Genomic DNA, 23,293 nt, shown 5'->3' on the forward strand with positions numbered 1-23,293 from the left:
GTAAACTCAAAGTTTCTTGTGGTCTCCTCCCTATTGTTAAAGACAAGTTCGGTATTGTACACTTAAAGCCCTGTTTTCAGATTGTTTATGATAAAATAGAACGGTTTTGACTGAAATTTGGACATATGATGCTGGCCCGAGAATTTTCGGTTTCTGTTGTATCACCCACTACCTCTACAATGGCTGCATAGGTGCACTGGAACAATCCTTCCTAAAATGCATTACACTTTCGTTTACAAAGACGTGAAACTCACTGAGTGGTCAGGGGTGTTCACTGATATGCTCACACGTACATTCTTCCGTTGAGAGCTTGAATAATAAAATGAAATAAATAATAAATTGATTAATAAAGTGATGAAAAATTAAATGTACGCATTTACTAGAGTAGCAATTTCCAATAACAACTCGTTTCTTTAAAATATATGCTCATAGTTGCTGTACACTTTCAGTTTTAGTAGTAAAAAGAATTTAGACCTCTTTGTCATGTGCTGTTACCATGGTGAACTGTAATATTGGAGCTCCATTGATGATGGCTTTTCATTGTGGCTCTGCTTGAAAAGCCTCAGAGTCCGTTGAACTAACTCAGATCAGCTGTTCTGTAACTGAAAACTCAGAGTTTCCTATCTCAGAGTAAGTCAACTCAGAGTTCAAGTTTTAACTCAGAGTTGGTTGAACCTCCTTACTGAAACGGGCCCCTGATCATTTAAGCTGAGCATCCTAAACTTTGCTGTATTTCTTTACATTTCTTCTCCCTCTCAAATCAACAAAACGGTCCATTTTACTAAGAAATTCAGCAGAAAGCAGTTTTTTACAATGGGTGAAACATTTGCTCCCCTTTTCCTTAATAAAGGGCAAAAGGGAGCTGTTTTATCACAGAATAAACACAAAAATAATCTAATTAAACCTGACACTGCTATTATTTTTTCATGCCACTTTCAGTAGCCTAAATGAGTCTATAAGTCAGAACAAGTGGTGTGGATATCATTACCAATGGGTTTATTGTTTTTTCTATTACACTACTAAATGTGTAAGTCATTCCCTTTCCAACCGCCTTAGCTGTTATGAAATGCACTGTAATGCAGTGTTTACACCAGACGCGGTAGACTGGGCAAGCTCAAGTGATTTACATGTTAAGTCAAGGCAGAGACGTGATAAGGAATTCTGCGGCGCGGTAAGCGCGGCATGGATGGCACGTTCCGCGTAAATTGATCGTTGCCATGGGAAACGCACGAGTTGAAAAATCTGAACTTCGGCGGATTTGCTAAAGAGTGAAGTGATTACAGGAAGTGAACGAAGTGCCAGAGTCGCAGTGGAGTCGCAGAAGCCCCTCCCATGACACGAATTTCCGCATGAATGTCTCGAATGACTAGAATTTCATGCCCGGCTTTCACACGCGAATGAAGCATGTGAACTCAAATGTTCAAGCATCCAACTACGTGCGAATAGCGCGTTTTTGCCGCCTCTACCGGGGCTGGTGGGAATGCACCATAACACCACTGCTGCGCAAGGCTTATTGCTTTTATAAAATGGTTTCTTCATATACATAGCAGGATTTCATAAAATAAAACACAAATAAGTAGAGCTGTGTATCGCCAACCATTTCCCGATATGATACATATTCTGATACAAGGCCACGATACTAGGGGTGTCACGATTCTCCAAATCCTCGATTCGATTACATTTTTGATTCTAAGGTCACGATTCGATCCGATTCTCGATTTTTACATATTTTTTATATGGCATATAATTTAGACAAAAATGATAAGCCATTATTTATTATTATTATTATTATACTTTAACATTAACATGCACATTGCACAACTCGCATGGGGGTTTGTGGTCTTCACTTAACGCGAGAGCTTGTAGAGAGAGGATTGCTTCTTGCACACACATGGACTATGCGCGGTTGGCAGTTACATGGATCGGGCGGATGACGTGACGAAAAATAATATTTTAATTAAATTCGGTCGACTGCTTGTTATTAGCTGTGTCCTTCTAAGCATGCGACCTCTCTGCCTTTCATAGTGGCAGCCACAGAAGTTCAAGAAGAGAACTAAAATGAGACGGTCTAGCCTTCTGAGGACCCACAATTTGCGTCACCTGCTGCACACGCCCCCAGTAGCGCCCACCGCGCCTGTCAGCAGAAAACAGCGGAGACATTTCTGACATATTAATATAAATATGTAACGTAATCAGAAAAATATTAATTTATTTTAGAACATATGACACATTGATGTAGATTAATCTATTCAACAGCATATCAAATAATCAACCTAGAAATATACGCAACATAAACAGAATAATATTAACACAAAACGTAACTTATAATACTAAAACAGTGACAAGAAAAAGTTTTCTAATAAATACACACTATTATTTAATAAAGGTTTTAGTTGTTTGGGATAGCCTCGACTGTTAAGGATCCATTCGTTCTATCATTAACAGCGCGGAGAAATGAGGATGCATTTTGACACAGCTCTTATCAACGCCGGCGAAGGGTACGTCACAAACTCAAAAAATGAGAATTAAAAACAAAGGAAATAGAATGTCAGAAAAGGGTTGCCTGGAATAAGTTTTACAAAGTGGTAAATCAGGATGACACCAGTGCAGGCCATGTAATTTGTGCGTTTAATTTAGGCTATTTATTTATTTATTTTTGTCCCTGTGCGTAAATCGGAGACGGAGTTCACTGCTGATATTCTAGAGCTTTCTAGTCTCGCGGCTGTCATCAGCAGCGTCTTGCATCGCCCAGTCAGCGGATGGCGGGCGGGTGCGGTTTTGAAAACTGGTCAGAAACGTTGGTGCGAATGGATGGTGGACGGATGATGAGTTTTGTTATGCGGTTGCGGATGAAATAATAGTCCATCCGCGCATCTCTAACATGGACTTAATGCACATGGATTTAATCCGTGTCTTGGACTCTGAAATAAATCCAGCATCATAAGCAGCTGCGCTTCTCTCTGTCTCAGTGCATGCGCTCTCGCATCTGTCCGAAGTCTGAACATAAACTAAAGTAGTAATCCTTATGTATTTGTTCAGTTTTATGCGTTTCATGCAAGCTGAGGCAAACTATCCTTTTGTTTAAAATATAACCCGCTGCATCTTTGCGCCTCCCTCACTATCGCGCACGTGCGCTCGTCCAAAGTCAGATCACGTAATCCTGTTTATGATATGCATTTCAAGGAGTTGTAGCAATAACTTACATCCCTCGTGTTTAAAATATGATCGCTTTCTGCTGGACAGATGTTTTTAAAGGCATCTCTGAGAGTTTTTTTTCCTCACTTGGCAAGCCGACCAGACGTGAAATGGGGGCGTGGCAGCATCGACGATCCCATTTTTTAATTCGAAGTTCGAAGCTGTGACTTAATTTCGATCGATTTCGATTTAAAATCGAAATCGTGACACCCTTACACGATACACATCACGATACAAGACTATTTTGAATTACATTTTTGTTTAGAATTTAGTAACATAATTATTATTATCTGTTTATTGTACATTGAATAAGCAGTGTTGCTACTGTTGTGTTTTTGCCATTCATTTATTAGCTTTTGTGGTAACTCACAGAAATGCTTAAAATTAAAGGCGGAGTCCATGATGTTTGAAAGCCAATGTTGATATTTGAAATCACCTTAACAAACACGCCCCTACCCCAATAGAATCTGGACCTTCTGTTGATAGACCCGCCCCACACATACGCAACCAGGCATTTGATTTGATTGGCCATAAAAGTGTTTTTTTGTAGTCGGCCCGTCTCCTTTTCCAACGCGTTTTTCAAACATCGTGGACTCCGCCTTTAAGTTAGTATTTAACTTATGTTTTTTCAAAACAGTTTTATTAATATTATATTTGTCTCTCATTTAATTATTCTATATCTATGAATATATGTATAAACGTGCAGTCAGACTTAATACTATTTAATAGAAATCAGATTATTAATGTGACAGCTATAGTTTGAAGCATGGGCGGAGCGAGGGGTGGCTTCTGGGGCTCAAGCCCTGAATGTTTAGTCAAAAGCCCCAAATCTTTTCAGATCTGTAAAATGAAATCATCCAGTACACTAGGTGATTGCATTCAGCTTTAAACTCTCCGTTCACCCACTCCAGTGAAAACTAATGAGAGATGCGAGTTGAAGGCAAATTAATATTCTGAATCTCCCCACAGTAAACCCGCCTAGCAATGAAATAACGACCCCATCCTCAAGTCAAATTGCCATCCAAAGTCACGCCTCTTTCAAAACACATGAACACGCACAGATCACATGGTCACATCTCATGTCTCATTCACCGGTGAGAAAAATTTGCTGTACAAAGTGAATAACATTTCCAAAATAACCAACATAAACAACGTGTTTACATCAGAATTAGTTTAGGCACACTTTAGGTTGCGTAGACTTAGTAACTATATCGTTACGCTAATCTGTAAACTTCATAAGGCAACACAATGTTTCATCAAATTAGAATCTGAATACATCTCAATACAAACATATATTGTACCTACCTTACCAAAAAACAGTGCAATGACCCTTTCAGACTCTTTGCCTCCTGCAGCTGTTTGCATCTCGTGGTAAAGCAGTAAAGTTACCGATGTTCATTTGGGTTTTTGCTCTTTGCTGATCCAGGCAGTTTTGCTGTTTTTATTATAAAACATGTGTTTCTTTTTGTGGCTCCTGTGTAGGTTGTCAATTCAGCAGAAAAGTTTGCCATTCTCGCTGTTTACAGACAGGAGATGAGCGCACGTGAAAGCGCTGATAACGCTTGGTGTCTGCGTGGACTTGCTGTGCGGGCATTCTAATTACGCTTACGTATGAGGGACAAAAAAGGAAACGTCCGTTCGGACCGAAATCTATGATTGGTTGAACATTTTTTGGTCCTAAGCCTTTCACAGATGACATAAATTTCTACAAATACATTTAAACAACTTAACACAGTGATTGCTATCAGGATGTGAGGAGACTTTTAACCAGCATAACTAAAAATGTTTTAGGGTCAAATCTGTTACCCTACCTTTAATTACAGTGAATTAAAACTTAAAAAAACTTGCTCATTGCACACATCTCTTTTTTATAGATGGATGTACGATTTATTTTTTTAAGACATCAGAAGGTGAGAATATTTACTTAGGCAGCTTATGTTTCGTCCATATGCATTTTTCTGAAATTCGCAATGATTTCACCTCAGAAATACATTGATGGACAGCTATAAAATGTGAATTCTCAATCTCCTACATTAAAATAGAGAGAGAGGAGGGTGGAGAGAGAATTGGAGTGAGAAATTGTTCTGCTAGTGAAGTCAAAATTGTTATTCTTTCTTATGATGCTTTGACACACTCCCATTACGAACAGCGTTCGAGATATCAAAAATCTGTTCACAATTTAGCATCTCCAATGTCTCGGCATCATGTTGGCCAAGTCTGGTCTCAATCGCATGAATCTCCTAGGAGGAGTATTTAAAAGTTAACCGCATGCGACTGTCAAAATATCCACCTTCATGACTGACACACTTCCTGGTGCCTGTTGGTGGCGCTATACCTGGGAGTCACAAAAGGCACATCCACGCAATCAGAATATTTGGCCGAACATACACCCCGCGTGTCATCACAATAAGACAATTTTTACTTCAGATATTAGACACTTCCTGTTTCTCTGATTTCGGCATAAAGTTGTCACCTTGCCATGACAGCACTGTTCGAGATATCAAAAATTCCTTCGCTATTTAGCAAGTCCAATGTCTAAGCATCATGTTCACCCATAGACTGTATAAAAAGATGGACGACACCTGTTCGCTCTCTTCGAAGTGAAGCCGTCAGTGTCCCGATATGGGGCTGACATCTTGGGTCTTTAGTCTGCGCAGTAGCGATTTTGGGACCAGTTCTGCGCAGTAGAGAGCAGGAAGTAAAGCTGCGAAAGCAAGGCCCCGCCCTCACAGAATGCGCATATCACACGATATCACAGCTGTCAATCATGACGTGACACAACCGTTTTTATGTCATTAAATAACTAACTAAAAACAAACTTATTTTAAAAACAAACATTTAAATGTACATCAGCATGATAAAAACTACAGTAAATGACATAAACCAGCTTCGGAAAAAAGATCATTGAAGTGTAATACAATTTTTTAGTTGGTCTCAAGTCCCATTGAATAACATAGGGAGGCGGGTTTATGACCTATACTGGGACCAGTCACTGGGAGGCGATCGAGACGTTTTGGCTTTACTTTTCAGGGCTTGTGCGGCACGCTTGTTTTCACCACATTTGATGTCAATCCCATGAATTCCCTAAGATGAGTATTTAAAAGTTCACAGCATGCACTTTTGAAACCATCCAAAATGGCTGACTTCCTGTTGGGCGGAGCTAATAGGTTGGATTGGGAAAGTTGTTTGGGTCTTTCCGATCTGTGCACCAATGTTTGTTTTTGCCTTACATGGGGCATTAAAAAGCCCCCCTGCCATGCCGTGTTCCAGCCTTTGCCAGGCTCTAATGACGGATTACTCTGAAATCTCTGTTAAATTTCATGAGGTTTGAAGCATGTTTAGGCACCCAAAGTGCGTGCCAAGGGCTTAAAGGCGGAGTCCACAATGTTTGAAAAACGCTTTGGAAAAGGAGACAGGCCGACTACCAAAACACACTTATAGCCAATCAGCAGTAAGGAGCGTGTCTACTAACTGACATCTTTGCCGGGTTGCGTATGTGTGGGGCGGGTCTATCAACAGAAGGTCCAGATTCTATTGGGGTAGGGGCGTGTTTGTTTAGGTGATTTCAAATATCAACATTGGCTTTCAAACATCATGGACTCCGCCTTTAAATATGCCTGAAAATGTAATTAAAGTTTGACGCTTTGCCATGGGAATAGTGTTTGAGATATCAAAAATCTTTTCGCAATTTATCATCTACAATGTCTCAGCATCATGTTGGCTACTTTTGGTGTCAATCGCATGGAGGAGTATTTAAAAGAATATTGCATGGAACTGTCAAAAAATCCACCTTTTTGACTGGCACACTTTCTAGCGTTTGGTCATGGTGCTATACCCAAGACTCACAATAGGCACATCGATGCGATTAGAATCTTCAGATGAAAAAATACCCCACGTGTCATCACAATAAGACATGTTTTGCCTCAGATATTAGACACTTCCTGTTTCTCTGATTTCGCCATAAAGTTGTCGCCTCGCCATGGTAAAACCGTTCGACATATAAAAAATCCCTTGACAATTTAACAAGTCCAATGTCTCAACATCATGATCACCACATTTGGTGTCTCCGCCAAATTTCAAGAGTTTTCGAGTATGTTAAAGCCACCAAATTGCCCCCAAATATAAAAAATAAATAAATCCGAGCAAAAACAATACGGCTTCGCACCTTTCCGTGGCCTGCTCCTCTGTGCTCGGGCCCTAATAATTTGCAACAGCATATTTTTCATATTTTCAAAGTATTAGAGTATCCTTTAACTTAATTTCAATTAAATAGAGCATGTGCACGTTTGTCAGTGATTTATTTATATTAGGTTATTTTTTTAAGCATTTAAAGATCACAGACCTACGCAAAGGAGGTGCATTTCATTTGTGAGAAATTATGGACTCAAATATAAATTTAACCACAGATAAAACAGACATTTAAGTACAGGAAACATTAGCCTATATATTAATCCATATATCACAGCTTAAATAACATGGTTATTATTTAGGCTCATTATTTCATATTAGTTATGGTAATATTATATTATTAAGTGAATTTGAGAGTGTTTCTCCCTTTTCATGAAAAGTATCGGAACCGCGATTCTTCACCTGGTATCGGCACCGAAACAATATTTTTGGTATCGTGACAACACTAATAAGATGTAGCAACTCATCTCTAGTCAAGATAAATTAGTAAGTTGAAATGACTTGTCAATCAGAGTTGATTTAATAATAATAATAATGCAACAATAAGGCAGCAAAGATTTTACAATGTGGCAAGAACAGGTAAATCTCCAATTCAGCCAATCTGATGTATTGAACTTTGCGAGGAAACCAGAGTAACCGGAGGAGCCAAAGTAGACTCACGCAGACACAGGTAGAAGTGGCAAACTCGACACAGAAAAGCAGGCGGGTTGCCAGCATCTTAAAAATGAGGCGGACGAGGACGTGTCAAAAAATAGCAGTATACTAATAAAAGTGAAAAAGTGCAGAAATATTATAAATAGATTTAATTTCCTTATTTCAAATGTATTGAAAACATTTCACAATCAATTTCACATTTCAAGTATTAACAACATTTTGCACCATGTTTCTTTGGGCCAGTTGATGTAATTCTGCACATGCCTTTTAACAATGCTTCATTCAGACGTCTTGTGACAGTATGTACAAATCATCTTAGATCATCTTTAATCTTTCTAGAGGTGACGAAAGGCTGAATCTTTGCCATCCTGTTGTTTGTTTTCTTCCACATGTTTTGGATATTTGTTGCTATTTTAAGCAAGGGCCCTGAAATGAGGGAAACTCTGAGTTTTAGTTAAACCTGAGACAGCCGGGTAAGTCAAGCCTGTTTCAGAAGGACAGGTAACTTATACTCGGAGTCTGTTTCCGAAGTAACTTACTCTGTGAAGGTTTTATCCTGTAAACTCAGAGTTTATTTGTCACGACCGGTTAAACACCGGGAAGTGAAAACAAAAGGAGAACCCAAACGCAGAGGACTACAAAAATAAACTATAGTTTTATTTACAAAGGGAACATAAAATACCCACGAGGGGGTCAAACAGAAAGGAACAAAAACACTGTGATGAAACACAAATAAAGCAGAACACGAGAATAACTCGGACAGGTAACTGGGGAACATCAACACTGTAACTACAACAACGCATGCACACCACACAGAGAACACGAGGGCATTAAATAGACAGCACATCAATGGGGAACAGGTGAACATAATTAATCACTAAAGACACGAGTACATAAGGGAGTAGGGTAAAAGTGACAAGACACTGGGAACACGTGTTACACATACATGATGTGAAAACACACGTATTCCCACATAAACACAATGCTGCCATAATCTTGCCAACATCCGGCCTGGACTATAACCAAAGTCAGGCAAGACCATGACAGCCACAAAACACTGGGAACACGTGTTACACAGACATGATGTGAAACACACGTGTTCCCACGTAGACACAATGCTGCCATGATCTTGCTCTCTAACACAGACCTGAACCTATACTAAGGTCTGGCAAGATCATGACAGCAACAAGACACCGGGAACATGTGGAAACCACGCACACAATGTGATTCCACATGTCCCCACACAGAACATAATACTATCACGGTCCTGCCAGATGCACTCAGACCTACATCTAGCACAGATGTCTGACAGGACCGTGACATTATTGTGGTCTCCTCCCTCTTTTAAAGGAGTAGCAGTGTTTAATCTTGTTAGTTGCTTTAGTACATTCATTCATTGCGCCGGTCTAGTAGGTAGTGCTGTGCGCAGCGGTTAGGGCAGACATACTATCGTCATGAGTTTTTTCTACTACACTACTAAATGTGTAAGTCATTTCCATTCCAACCCCTTAGCTATTATAAAATGCACTGTAACACCACTGCTTCGCGGGGCTTATTGCTTTTATAAAACAGTTACTTCATATGCATAGCAGGATTTCATAAAATAAAACACAAATAAGTAGGGCTGTGTATCGCCAACAATTCCCCGATACGATATGTATCCCGATACAAGGCCACGGTACGATGCGCATCGCAATACTGTCAGGATCCTGCCAAGGAGTCTTGTTTTGTATTTGTATCTAGTCGTGATGGCAGGGTTCTGGCAGCCCCAGGCTCTATGTGGAGGCTCATGGCCTTGCTTATTGGGTCATGTGTCTCCGGTGTCTTGTCACTTGTCCCCGCCCTCTCGTTGTCCTGCTTATTGGAAATCATTAGTTCATTCCCATCACCTGTTCCCTCCTCGTTATCTTGTTTGGTTTTCTTATTTAATGTCATTGTTTCCGTAGCCCTGTGCAGGATCATTTTGAACCGTTGTGTGTTCTTGTCAAGAAGTCTAGTCCAGTTTATCTGTCAAGCTGTTTGTAAAGTTTAGTGTTAAGTCTTTGTGTATATATCCTGTTGATGTGTTTTGCTTCCATGTGGGTTATTGTTTTGTCTTGTGTTTGTAATTAAAGTTTTTAATTTAACCCTTCATCGTCCGCGCATCGCTAACCCGTCCTGCGCAGTCGTAGCCTGCGCGTTCGTCCCGTCCCGTACACCTCAGTCTCATATAATGTATTATGCATATAGTTTTAATGAAAAAAAATTCTGTCATCATTTTGGATTTTATTGTGCTTAAGGTCAGAACACAGCTTATTCACACAAATCAAATAGTGACACACCGGCTAATAGACGTCAGCTTTCTGGTACTCTTAAACAAAGACAATTATAAGATAATCCTTTTGAAGCCAGCAAAACATCCAGTTAATAAAACATAGCTACATAATATACTTGATAAGAAAACCTAGTGCAGTATACACTGTATAAAATATAGTATCTTAGCACTTATTGCCACCTTAAAGCTCCAATGTTATCTTGCACTAAAATATATCTTATATATAGACTTTTTCAGCAGTAACAACATAAACAAACGGCTCCCGTGGTCCGCACCTAATTTCCTTTAAACTCCGCTAAGAATCAATAACAACAAAGTTCTTAAAACATAGTTTATTTATATAACAAGCAAATAAAACAACACATAGATTACCTAGGAAACCAAAACCTTTGTTATTTTCGACGAGACATTTGTTCAAGAGATCAGTTTAGCAACTAGTCAGAACATAAAAAAACGAAACCGGAAGTAAAGTTCGGATCCAGACGTATATCGCGTCAGCGCCCGTGCGCCCGATGAAACGGTCTATAGCTTAGACTATAATAAAAGTACTTTAATAATTGGAGCTAAATAACAATGTTAAAATGCAGAAAACCCGTTTTAAAATTAGTTACCTACTTGGATTAATCATGATTGACTTCTTGTTAAAAAATGTCTTTTAATGATGTTTATATTTTTTATGTTTCCACTTAGATGCTGTGATAAAAAAGCAACCAGGGCACCACATCTGCAGTGACAGGATGGGGGAAGAATCAGAAGGTCCAAATGATAATATCAACTGGTGCCCCAAGAAGATTCAATTTGTTTTGTTTATTTTGGTTAGTAATAAGTGGTTTTATGTGGTTTTGTTAAATAAAATAAATTCAGTATTCAATTCACATGTTTTGCACATACTTTTTCTATATTATACTTCCATGTATATAGCCAGGGTGCCTATTGATTGCCCAATGTGCCCACAGTTAGCCCACACTTTGCCCAGTGTACCCATAGTTAGCCCACACTTTGCCCAATGTGCCCACAGTAAGCCCACACTTTGCCGACAGTTTGCCCAATGTGTCCACAGTAAGCCCACACTTTGCCCAGTGTACCCACACTCAGCCCACACTTTGACCAGTTAGCCCACACTTTGCCCACATCTAGCCCCCACTTTGGCCAATGTGCCCACAGTAAGCCCACATTTTCCCCCAATTATGGTGAGCCCATAATTGACCCCACTAGAGGCCCACTCTGATTTTTTTGGGCAAGTCCATACCCAGCCCTGGGGCCCCTTTCACTCTGGTAGTGGAGCCCACAGGGGCAGCCCGCTGTGGCCCAAATTTTTTCCCGCAGTGGCCCACCCGAGGCCCAAAGGGACATTTTGCTTGGATATTCATATGAAACTATACTTTTTCCTAAATTGATGAGTTTTGAATCAAATAGATGTGTTGGTGTAACACTGTGAGTCTATTCAGATTATAGACTATCATGGCAACGGGAAATACGGTTTTAATTATAATTTGTTATGATGTTATATTGTACATTTTAGTTACTTACTCTTTCATTGCAGATGTGTTCTATCAATGTACATATAGTTTTCATTTTTAAATAATGGTTTTAAGTTATTTCTTTTTACGTGGTGTCGTGAGGCATGCGTGTGACGAGAAGGAGAGAAGAGTGCTAAAGGGCTGTTTACACTTGGTATTAAGATGTGTTTTCATTGATCGGATCATGAGTGGACGAGAGAGAAACATCACGTTTACACCTGGTATTTATAACGCTCGTTTTTTAAAGTCGACAGCTTATAAAAACGTATTTGTTTTTTTGTCTTGTTAGATGTACAACTTGTCAAATACCAGCTTTTAGGCATTATTCTGTTTTTAAATTTAATCTGTAAATAAGTTTTTATAAGCTGTCGACCCCAAAAACGAGCGTTTAAAGACACAAAAATGGATAGAGGCAACTTTTCATAGTACTTCTATTAGTAGAACTGCGTCCACCAGGGGGAAATGTAGTCGGCGATCCACTTTATTCTCCTTAAAGACTGGGTTTTACGGCTCAACAGCTTATAAAAATGTATTTCTGGGTTCTTTCGCTTGTTAGCTGTACATATTGTCACACAGCAGCTTTTAGGCATTATTCAGTTTTTTGTTATAAGCCAGAAATGACAAGGAGGCGGCATCTCGCAATACAAAGTCAATGGAGACGGTTGGATTGCTTTCCCCCCCGGTGGGCGTGGTTTTCAAATTTGCATAACTGCGCTCTGTCTCTATAGGATGGGACTGAATATTCGAGCCTCAGCATATTGTTAAACAAAATCGCAACGGGCCTGTGAAGAGTTCCTGATTATATGTTGCATGTTCACTTTTGTTTTAAGACAAACCATCAATTTACGGAAAAATGTATAGATTTATAGCGTTTTGAAAAAAATTTATAAAATGAACTTTGAATTTATAATCAACAATATTGTTGTCTGATTTAATAATCATTATTGAACATATTCAGACTGAGCAAAAAAAAAAAAAAATTAACAGAATAAACTGAATATTCACAAAATGTGTGGGTCTAGGTAAAAAATTACTTTTTCTGAAAACTATTGAAATGGAATTGCAGCATTTTGGAAAAGAGCTCCTCCCTTGTTAATTATTCATGATTAGTTTATTCCCCACACCTGTTTGTCATTGTTCCCTAGTTAAGTTCTTCCCTATTTAATGCCATTGTGTTTGATGTCTTGTGCTGGTTCTTTGTGTATCATAAAATACCGTCACATGTGATCTGTCTGTCATATCATGTTTATCATTTTGAGTTATTGTCATTGTTTGCCCCATCGAGGGTATTTATGTTGTTAATAAACTTTTAAGTTACAAGCTATCTGCGCCTGGGTTCTATCCACCTCCATACCCTGACATTTACAACCTTAGTAGAGAGATCCTGGTCTATAATCATGCCCTTCAGGGGCCAAAACCAGTTTCCACATTTCTGTTCAGATGAATTGTAAGTGAAGAGTTTCGTTGCAAAACGAGATAAATCCATTTTTTAACATTTTTGTCAAAACATGTTTATTATTTTGTTTTATGGTGCTACTTAGCTGTATTTTTTAAGTTATGGAGATTTAAGTCAAAACAAATCAACTGCAGTTGCAATGAAATTAATTGGAATGCACAACCAAAAAACGAGATTTCTGAACAATAAAAAAAACGGTGGTTATCTCGTTTTGCATCGAAACTCTTCAAATATCGAACCCCTGGCCTGAGTTAGAGGATCCCTCCAGAGGGGACTCTCCCAAGACGGGCCTGCCACAAGGGGTAGAATATTCGATAACCAGACTCGACCGGCCGAAATCAAATTGATCCCTTCTAGACAAACTCTATCTAGCACTCTTGGAAGCAGAGCAATCGGACTCTCTGGTAACACTTTATAATAACTGCACACTATGAATCATTAGTTAAGCATTAGTTAACAATTAATTAATCATTTATAAAGCATTGTTTCTACATTAATAGACATTAGTAAGGAGTTTATAAATACAGCTAAAATACTTTGCTCTTGATTTATAAGCATGTCTAAAAATTTATAACTGATCAATTTATCATTGTTTAATGTTTACATAGATAAATATGAGATTATTCACAAATATGACATTATTCACAAACCAGTTATTTTGAAGTTGTCAGTGGTTTATAATATTATTTATAAAGTAAAGTGATTCATAAACTATTTATTAATAAATTTACATTTACACATCTTATTATGTAGACATATAGTAATATGTGCTCAGTGTGTTAATAAATGCATTGTTAACTGTATTCCGATTGTAATTTGTGATTAATTCAGATAAAACATTAAGTTGTTGGTATTTTGTGAGCTCATCTAAAGTGAGAGCTATTTATGCCCTGTAAAGTTTTTACAAGAGATATTTAAAGGCTTGGTTGTTTTCTAAACAGAAAAAGGATAACAACACATCACAGATTCACACATAACATAGAAACATTTATTTCAAGATACAAAAAATTGCAGAGGGTTTTTTTTCAATTTATATCAAGTGTACAATACAGTGACATTTATGCACAGAGTACCCCTACTTTGTTTGCCCTTTGCATCAGATCATCAGATTCTGGACAATATAAATAAATAATAAGCAACTAAATGCAGTTGAATAAATGTAAAATTCGTAAATGAAATGTAAATAAATGTTAACATAAATACATGAATTAAACATCATACCCCAACACCCCAGCCAACATTGTAAGGTGGGGCCAATGTGTGCCAAATTGGCTTTAAATATGGGCCTAGATGAATATGTCCACAGTTTCAGTTATGGTCCCACTCTGGGGTGCGTTTCCCAAAAGCATCGTTAGCCAAATACTGTCCTAAGTTTTGTGGTTACTGATTAAGTTCAAGGATTTGGTGTTTCCAGAAACCATAGTTCAAACGAACATTCACAAGCTGCATCGCAAACCTGTGTGGTTTGAACGACAGCTCTTCACTGTCGTTGTAATTATAATATGTAGACTTACCTTAATCATGCTTTTGAACAAAAGGAGCAAAAAACATGTAGTACATTCTATATCCATCATTCTAAATATATAAAAAATATATTTGAGTCTTTAAGTTTGTAAACAGAATTAAAGCACTGCATTTGAAAACTACATGTGAGCAGTCCTACGAGCTTGAAGACCCTGGGGAATCCCTGGGAGGAGTGACGTAAGAAGGAACTTGCGCATGATTTAAATATCTTTAAAAAAACAGATAACTAAATCACGTTAGCAAAATCAGTCATCCGGTGCAATGTGCGTTATTTACAGCAGTAATCTGACATTAAATCGATTTGAACAGATTAGTACTCCACTTCCCACGTGACATCTTCAACTATGTTGTTGAACCAACATAGTTCAAATGATGATTGTGAGATAAAGTATGCATTGCACTATGGTGGTTCAGCAGTGAGTCATGTTGTTGTTCTTGAAATGCCTCTTGATTGGCCCCAGGGACGGTGCTTTCTATAGAGTAGGCAAATGCCTAGAGCCTCAGGCTTGCACTGTAAAAAATCCAACTAATGAAATGTTGGACGGACAAAAATGTATAAGTTAAACAAATTTTCTTGTTTGGGCTTAGTTGAGAAGACATATTTTTTAAAGTCTACATAAATCTGTGTTTAAAACATTAAATGAATGTTTATTTTCAAATTCAGTCAACATTCAGAATGGCTAGTGTTGACTGAACTTATTAGAACAAATCTGGTAAATTTGTGGACTAATGACAGCTATGTTCCCTGATAACAAAATGCTCATATTACTGTTATTTCACAAAATGTAATTGTAAGAGTTGTTCAGGCGTGAATGTATGTGCTTAAAGTTTAAATATGCGACCGGTTAATATACAACCCCAAAACAGAAAAAGTTGGGACACTGTAGAAATTGTGAGTAAAAAAGGAATGGAATAATTTACAAATCTCATAAACTTGTATTTTATTCACAGTGGAATATGGATAACATATCAAATGTTGAAAGTAAGATATTTTGAGGTGTCATGCCAGGTGTTGGCTCATTTTGGATTTCATGGGAGCTGCACATTCCGAGGGGGGTTGGGACAGGTGGCAGTGGGAGGCCAGAGGATTTGAATGTACATATAAGGAACAGTTGAAAGACCAATTTGCAACTTATTAGGTCAATTTGCAACATGATTGGGTATAAAAAGAGCCTCTCAGAGTGGCAGTGTCTCTCAGAAGTCAAGATGGGCAGAGAATCACCAATTCCCCAAATGCTGCGGCGAAAAATAGTTTTCTGAGTTTCTCAGAGAAAATTGCAATGAGATTGAAGTTATCATCATCTACAGTGCAAAATATCATTTAAAGGTTTAGAGAATCTGGAACAATCTCTGTGCGTAAGGGTCAAGGCTGGAAAACCATACTGGATGCCCGTGATCTTCGGGCTCTTAGACGGCACTGCATCACATACAGGAATGCTACTGTAATGGAAATCATAACATGGGCTCAGGAATACTTCCAGAAAACATGGTCAGTGAACACAATCCACCGTGTCATTCGCTGTTGCCAACTTAAACTCTATAGATCAAAAAAGAAGCCATATCTAAATATGATCCAGAAGCCCAGGTGTTTTCCCTGTGCAAGGCTCATTTAAAATGGACTTTGGCAAAGTGGAAAACTGTTCTGTGGTCCAACGAATCAAAATTTGAAGTTCTTTTTGAAAAACTGGGATGCCATTTCATCAGGACTTAAGAGGACAATGACAACCCAAGTTGTTATTAGCGTTCTTTTCAGAAGCCTGCATCTCTGATGGTTTGGGGCTGTATGAATGCGTGTGTCATGGGCAGCTTACACATCTGGAAAGGCACCATCAATGCTGAAAGGTTTATCCAAGTTCTAGATATGTATGATCCCATTCAGACGTCGTCTCTTTCAGGGAAGACCTTGCATTTTCCAACAAGACAATGCCAGACCACATACTGCATAAATTACAACATCAAGACTGCATAGAAGAAGGATCTGAGTACTGAAATGGCCAGCCTGCAGTCCAGATCTTTCACCCATAGAAAACATTCGGCGCATCATAAAGAGGAAGATGCGACAAAGAAGACCTAAGACAGTTGAGCAACTAGAAGTCTGTATTAGACAAGAATGGGACAACATTCCTATTCCTAAACATTGGCCCTCTTCCAGCTGTTCCTTATATGTACATTTAATTTTTCTGGCCTCTTATTGCTACCTGTCCCAACTTTTTTTGGAATGTGTAGCTCTCATGAAATCCAAAATGAGCCAATATTTGGCATGACATTTCAAAATATCTTACTTTCAACATTTGATATGTTATCTATATTCTACTGTGAATAAAATATAAGTTTATGAGATTTGTAAATTATTCCATTCCTTTTTTACTCACAATTTCTACAGTGTCCCAACTTTTTCTGTTTTGGGGTTGTATAACCTTTATTTAACCAGGAAATAAAAACTCACTGAGATTAAAATCTCTTTTGCCGGAGTGTCCTGGCCAAGATAGGCAACTCAGTTTACATAGATAGTTTTAGTTTCAACTTACGAAGTTACAAATAACAAACATACAACCAACATAATTACATACATATGAAATAAAACATTAAAAACATTTACACTCCATTAAAGGAATAGTCTACTCATTTTCAATATTAAAATATGTTATTACCTTAACTAAGAATTGTTGATACATCCCTCTATCATCTGTGTGCGTGCACGTAAGCGCTGGAGCGCACTGCGACGCTTCGATAGCATTTAGCTTAGCCCCATTCATTCAATGGTACCATTTAGAGATAAAGTTATAAGTGACCAAACACATCCACGTTTTTCCTATTTAAGACGAGTAGTTATACGAGCAAGTTTGGTGGTACAAAATAAAACGTAGCGCTTTTCTAAGCGGATTTAAAAGAGGAACTATATTTTATGGCGTAATAGCACTTTTGGGAGTACTTTGACTCCGCTATATAATTAAAAACTTTTAAGATTGCTGTAGACGTACTGTATCCTTTTCGGAATCCGAATTGGTTAGTAGACATGATGTTATGAGTATTTAAGAACTGTGTCAATTGCATGCTTACCAATTTTTCCAATACTTTCGAGATAACACAGAGTTTAGATATAGGTCTATAATTGTCCAATGAAGAGTGATCACCCCCTTTGAACAATGGAACAACGAATGCTGACTTCCAGATCTGTGGAATTTTATTCAATTTTAGTCAGGACCTGGCGATTTGCTTACGTCCAAATCTTTTAGAGCAGAACAGACGTCAGAGCAAGTAATTTGTGAGAAAGCAAACTCGCTATGCCATAGATTATGTTCTGCTTCAATAAAATCTGAATTTGGGCGTGAACTATTGATTTGATACGAAGACCCTGATACTATAAAATGTTTATTAAAACTATTAACCATTTGCTTTTTATCTACAAGTTTAACAGAATCTTTAGTTATACTGGAAGGAAATTCAGTGGTTTTGTTGCCAGTTACAAATTGTATATTTCTCAAAAACTCCCTAGGGTTTGTTGCATGTTTTGTAGTTTTATCGAGGAAAAGATCTGATTTTGCCTTTCTAATTGCCACTGTGCATTTATTTCGAAGCTGTCGAAAGTGCAGCCTATCACAACTTGAATTTGTTTGTCTAGCCTTAGCCCATGCAGCAAAGGCAGTGGAAAACCACGGATTATCACGGTTTTAAACTCTAATTTTTTTCATGGGTGCATGCTTATTAATAATTAGCATAACATTTTCATACAAATAATTAGCCTGGGTGCCAGCCGATCTTAGCCCCGCCCACCACTATTTGAAAATTGGGGAAGATCGGTCTGGGGATTCACCGTTGAGGAGCTACTATGCGAATACCAAAACGGCAGACGAATCAAATTGTGAGGGCGGGCTTTATACGATGATGGACAGATGATCAACAGTAACGTATCAACCGCGTCACCAAAGAGCGCGTGTGTTCAATCTGATTACAATTAAATGGCTGCCGCTGGTGAATTCAGATGTGTGGATTCTGACATTGAGTCTGTTCTAAAAGATATTGACAGAGCATTGATTTAAAAAGCGGAACAGAGAAACGCGATCAAGGCATTTGTTTATGTTTTCGCTGTCCTTCCTATGGAGGACAAAGTTAAAGAAGCAACTGAAATGGGTATCACGGCGATGCAACTTGGCGTGCACGACGAGATGGATATAATTAGCGGTCGTTGCCAGCTTCTTTTCGGAAGCCTGGAATCGTGACTGCTGAATAAGTGGAGGGACATGCTAGGCTCCGATATTTTTCAAGCCAACGTAATGGGTAGCTATCGTTGTGGATGAAGTTCACCTAACGTACAAATGGTAAGAGATAGTCTTACTGTATGACTTAGTAAATACTTAATGTTGTGATAAAAATGCAATGTTGTAAACATAGTAGGTGTTGATGTACCTTCGCTAACTCAGACTTAGTATAATTACAATGATGTTAGTATCATTGTAGCGAAATTACTAGCAGTTCGGTCAGGCTGCTAAAGACGCCATTTCAACATAAGTCACACACTCCGTTGCTCTGATTGGTCGTATGTCTATCCGATTGAGTGCAGAGGCATTTTTCGGTTGAGACACGCCTCATAATTTTAGCTCAATGGAGCGGTATCAGACTCAAATTCTGACTAGAATTGAGTATGACAACGTCAGGCTAACAAATAATCCCATGCGCAGTCAACGTCCGGTATTAAAACAATTTTTCCCAATCAATTTGAGAAATATCCTGTAAAAATGCTTGTTCTTAAAAATATTTCATAAAACGCCTCTTAATAGTTTTAGGCTTTTGCTGAATTAACTTCATATTTCTAACCACTGCCACAACACAGTGGTCACTAACATCATTAGAAAATACAGAAACTGGCGAGTATTTTTGGGGGACATTGGTAATAACAAGATCTATTAAAGTAGATTTTTCCACATATTTTGAATTAGGCCTGGTGGGTGAATCCACTAATTGGAAAATATTTAAATTATCACAAAGCACTTTTAAATGATCGGATATTGAATGCATCCAATTCAAGTTGAAATCACCTAATAAGATCAGTTCTTTATAATCCAGAGAAGCCAACAAATTCATTATTGAATGTGAGGAACAACTAGTTGCTGACGTGGGTCTATAACAACCAGCTATGGTGAGCTGCACGTTCTTAGAAACAAATAAATTCAGAGCTAATAATTCAAACTGCTTGGCTTTTAAAGTTGAGAGTAGCACTGTTACCTCAAAGTGCTCTTTGACATAGATTGCTACCCCCCCCCCCCCCGCCTCTTTTTGGTCTATCAGCTCTAAAAACCTTGTATCCAGAAATACTAATTTCTTTGTCTGAAATAGTTTATTTAACCAAGATTTGGATATAACTATGACATCTGCGTTTGTATTTCTTGCCCAAATATATACCATGTCTAATTTTGGCAACAGACTACGGACATTTAAATAAATAAAACCCAATCCAGACCTAGATCTTAAATCAGTTGGAGTGGTAAAATTAGAAACATTTCAAGGGCCTGGGTTTGACAGTACATTCCCAGGCATTAATAACATTAAAACTATTAAACACCTTTGTTTGACTGAATTACTCACTCTAGTTTTAAAAACAGGCCGACAGTTATACATATCAATACAATAATTCTCTTCCCTGGTTAAAGAACAACTTGTAAGATCAAGATACGTAAAATTTAGAGGATTAAGCAACCAGTAATATTGTTCATGAGAGACAATGAGAGACATATTAATAAAAAGTCCAATAAATGTCCAACTTTTTAAATCTTCTGAGTTACATGGCAATGGTGAATCGCCAGGACTGTACCCACAGTTGCTATTACCCTGAAATGGTGTTCAAAAAAGGGAACCCAAAAAGAGCATACATCCAGCAGTTAAACGCCACATTTTCGCGAGTAGTTCAAAACCACTGAATGAGATCATATAACAACTCAAAACATGTACCAAAACTCCCTTGAACAGCCCTCAGGGCTCAAACTGATTCCGGAGTGCCACAAGTGTGCAGACAAGTGCTGCACTCCGAGCTGTTGGACAAACAGTCACAGACTGCAGAGATTTTCCCACGCTGTCTGCCCCGTGGATAAGGTTTGCAACTCATTTGTGCGTGGCAAGGATCCCTGTTCGAAAGTTACGAGATCGACCAGTCAATTCTCAGGGCTCAGACTATTCCGAAGTATCACAAGTGTGCAGACAAAATTTGCAAACTTAATATAGTTGCAAATTCTGGCCATTTTTTCCTTGTGTCAGCCCCGTAGACTAGGTTTACAAGCTCCTTTACGCGTGGCCAGGATCCCCGCCAGAAAAGCCAAGTTATGAAACAAACAAACTCCAGATAAAATTTGGGGAACAGCACCAATGAGTCAACAGCGAACAAGCCATGTTGTAAGGCTCGAGGCAAAAGTTAATACGCCATGGGTACTGTTTTTCTTCTCACGCAGGCTGCTTTCCCTCATTGCCAATCTCGCAAGAATGTTTTGCATTAAACAAACAATGGCTCGCGATCTTAAACAAGCTCGGGGGGGTCGAGCCAGATATGGATCCCGATGTTACACCGCGCTGAGTAAATTTTAAATTACCAACTAAAGACTTCTATGATATTATACAAAACAGAAACTAAACCCATGAGGGGGCAAAACAATATAAACAGGATAACTCTAAACAAATGGGTAGAACACTTAACTGGATAAGGTACAAAACTACACTAAAACACTGAACTGGATAACACTTAACAAGACACAGGATACTCACAGGTAGTGATAAAATGCACAAGCACAGGACAATGAATCTAAGAGGATTAAATAGGGGAACAAATCAAGAGGGGAGCAGGTGATAAGAATCAAACAATAATGAGGAGGCTAAGGCCTAGTCCACACGGACACGGGTATTTTTATAACCGTGAGTTTTTTCACGTGGTTCGGCCGTTCGTCCACACGAAACCGCAGTATCAGGGCACTGAAACCAAGCATATTTGAAAACCCCGGCCAGGGGGAGCTTTTTAAGAAACCCCGGTTACAGTGGTGTTGTGTAGAGAGTAAAACCGGGGGTTTTGGCTTGCGACGTCAGAGTGTGCGCCATTATCCACTTTGTTTGACGTTAAGATTGTGTGGCTTTGTTGATGATTCTGTGCAATGGCGGACGTATCTTGCTAATAATAACTGTGCTAACAGGGCTTCTAACATGTATACAGATGGATGCTCAGTTATCTCACTATATTGCAGAACACGATGGGTTATATCCCTGCCTGCCGGTGTGGCATGCTCTTGACAGCGTTTGATAGCGTGCTTTTGCTTTATCGTGTGGATGGATATTTAATTTAAACCAAGCATGTGTGGACAGGATTTTTTTTTTAGGGAAAACTCCAGTTATAAATGGGTGATTCTCACGAAACCATTGAAACACCACGGCACTAATGATTTTAGCTTTAAAATGTGTAATATTGTTACATTAAAAAACATCAGAATTAACACAATACTGTGTTCTACCTTGCACAATGTGTGATTTCAACATAAGAATTTATAATGTGAAATTTTATCTCAAAATTCTGAAATTATCTGAAATTCTCATTACCGCAATGTGTCCGGCTGTGTTTGAACATGCGTTATGTTGTAATTTAATCAAAATAACACAAAAATATTAAGAAAAAATAAATTAATGTTTTGCTAGACTACTTTAGATGACAGAAAAAATATTTACTTAATATTCATGTATAATAATAATGAAGAAAAATTAGGAAAATGATGTGTCCATGCCTGATGTTCTCATCCTCCGCAACACTTTTTGAGAACAGTTTAAGCACACATACAGAATTTTAATAAAGTTTGATTTTGAGTGACCAAGCACATGGACCAGTTACTTCAAGATGGCTACCAGGTAAGATCTTTTTTTTACAGTTAATTTGAAATATTGTCTTGTCAGAATGCTTACACGGCATTTCGATTATCATTACCGCAACATATGCTTATTAAATGTTAATTTAATTAATAGAAGCATAATACTTTGATTTTAAATGCATGTGCAAAATCTCCAAATTATGTTCTTTCAGGTTTGTCATGTCATTTTGAAAATATGTCAGTGTTGATGTTTTCTGACTGTTGCGGTAATGAGATTTTTTAGGACTTATTTTTCAAATTATGTTACAAAAAGTGTTAAATGATAAGTAAAAGTTTTTAAATTAACGTTCCCATTTACTCCAGACTTTGTTTTTCAATGTCTGGTGGGAAAAAAGGAAATTTAAGCAATTTTTACATTTTCATGCTTGACATTTTTAAAACCAAGTTTTCGTGAGAATCACCCAAATATGCCCGTGTCCGTGTGGACTAGGCCTAACAAGGGAGCGGGGTAAAAGAGACAAGACACAATGAACACGTGGTCCAGTAAACCAATACTGAGACCACGTGAACTCACACAAAACATGGGTCTGTCATGATTCACAATGTTGTG

General features: G+C 38.2%; 1 long non-coding RNA gene across 1 annotated transcript in view; it reads left to right on the forward strand.

Moving 5' to 3' along the window:
- The window catches only part of LOC141364278 (uncharacterized), a 31,305-nt gene extending 19,210 nt beyond the window's left edge, over positions 1-12,095 (forward strand). The window contains exon 3 of the long non-coding RNA XR_012369960.1: positions 11,042-12,095. This is a non-coding gene — a long non-coding RNA (uncharacterized lncRNA). The remainder of the gene's footprint in view (positions 1-11,041) is intronic.
- Positions 12,096-23,293: the final 11,198 nt, after the last annotated feature.

Source organism: Misgurnus anguillicaudatus, chromosome 6 (genome assembly GCF_027580225.2).
Source record: "Misgurnus anguillicaudatus chromosome 6, ASM2758022v2, whole genome shotgun sequence".
NCBI lineage: Eukaryota > Metazoa > Chordata > Actinopteri > Cypriniformes > Cobitidae > Misgurnus > Misgurnus anguillicaudatus.